Source organism: Bison bison, unplaced genomic scaffold, assembly GCF_000754665.1.
Source record: "Bison bison bison isolate TAMUID 2011002044 unplaced genomic scaffold, Bison_UMD1.0 scf7180017864136, whole genome shotgun sequence".
Lineage (NCBI taxonomy): Eukaryota > Metazoa > Chordata > Mammalia > Artiodactyla > Bovidae > Bison > Bison bison.
In genome coordinates, this window is record NW_011494708.1 from 4,042,215 (window position 1) to 4,043,945 (window position 1,731).

Genomic DNA, 1,731 nt, shown 5'->3' on the forward strand with positions numbered 1-1,731 from the left:
ATATCTTTCTCAGGCCTGGGTATCGAAAGTCACTTTAACCAGCCTTGAAATGGGCCTCCCATTGCACTAAGCCTTTCAGTTTTATTGAGTCCACACAGAATTAGGGTAGTGAATTGCAAATGGGACTCAGGGTCTTTAAGTCATATTATGCTCTCTTGCACCCTAATTTTATTCTGCAAAGGATCCCCCTCTGCTCAGTGTTCTTCTCCTTGCCGCCCCTCACCCCAAGCTCTAGGACTTCATACAAAAGGAAATGAGACTGTCATGTCTAACACACATCCACCATGATTTACCCCTCAGAACTAGACTTTTCCCCCTGAACATGATACCATCAAAGCCTATATATAATGGCATTTCATTTGCAAGCAATGAGGAGTAGGGTTGGGGGAATAAACTCTTATGGGGCAATTACATGTACACAGAGTCAGTGTTTAGAGAACTCAGAGGAGGGAGAAATCTCTCCAATACAGGACTTCGGATTTTATGGAGAAGATAATGTAAGCTGAGCCATGAAGAATGATAAGGTTTTATGAGGAAGAGCTAAAAGGAAAAGGAGAACATCTCAAATTGGGGGAGGCATGAAGGCAAGGAAGTAGTTGGATACATGCATGCATGCTTAGTCACTCAGTCATATCTGACTCTTTGCGACCCCACAGACTGTAGCCCACCAGGCTCCTCTGTCCATGGAATTGTCCAAGCAAGAATACTGGAGTGGGTTGCCATTTCCTAACTGAAGTACTTGGGGAAAAGCAAATTATTCTGTTCTGAAAAGAAGAGGAAATTGACTAATGAGAAAGGAAGATGAACTCCCAGTTGCTGGGAATATTGATGCCAAGCAAACAAGTGGGATTTTAGGGAATAAGAAGCCACTGGAGATTCCTGGACAGGGAGTGAGATGCCTACCTCTGATATTGGCTAAACTAAGCTCATCCTGGAGAGTAGAGTAGGCTGGAGGGGAGAGCGAATTGGAGGTCGGGAGGACAGTTGAACAGTCACTATGATTTTCTGGGTGATAAGTTACAAAGGTAATCTGATTAGGGTGTTCTCAGTAAAAATGGAAAAGGCCAGCTGCACCAGGTTAGTAACTGAACTAGATGTCTTAACTATTACTTCTAATGGTTGTACTTCATTAAGTACCTCCTGTTTGCCAGACATTGTTCACATGCAACAGGTGTCTTGAAGGATGTGGGACAATCAGGAAAGAGCTTTATTATTCCCCAACCTTTGTCTTCATTCCTTATCTGTTAGATTATCTCCCCACCCAATGATATTCTGGGAGATCCCATAGCTTTTCCTATTTATTCATTAGAACAATTTCATCTTTAGGTACCTAGTATGATAAAAATCAAACCTTTTATCTCACACATAGTTTGAAGTTTTGTCTGAGTCAGACAGGTGCTAAGTGAAACCTCTATGGTGTGAAAGAAGCTGGTGGTCTTTTTTCCTCTCTTTCTTCCTTGTTCCATGGTTTTTCCAGTAGTCATGTATGGATGTGAGAGTTGGACTATAAAGAAAGCTGAGTGCCAAGGAATAGATGCTTTTGAACTGTGGTGTTGGAGAAGACTCTTGAGAGTCCCTTGGACTGCAAGGAGATCCAACCAGTCCATCCTAAAGGAAATCAGTCCTGGGTGTTCATTGGAAGGACTGATGTTGAAGCTGAAACTCCAGTATTTTGGCCACCTGATGCGAAGAGCTGACTCATTTGAAAAGACCCTGATGTTGGGAAAGACT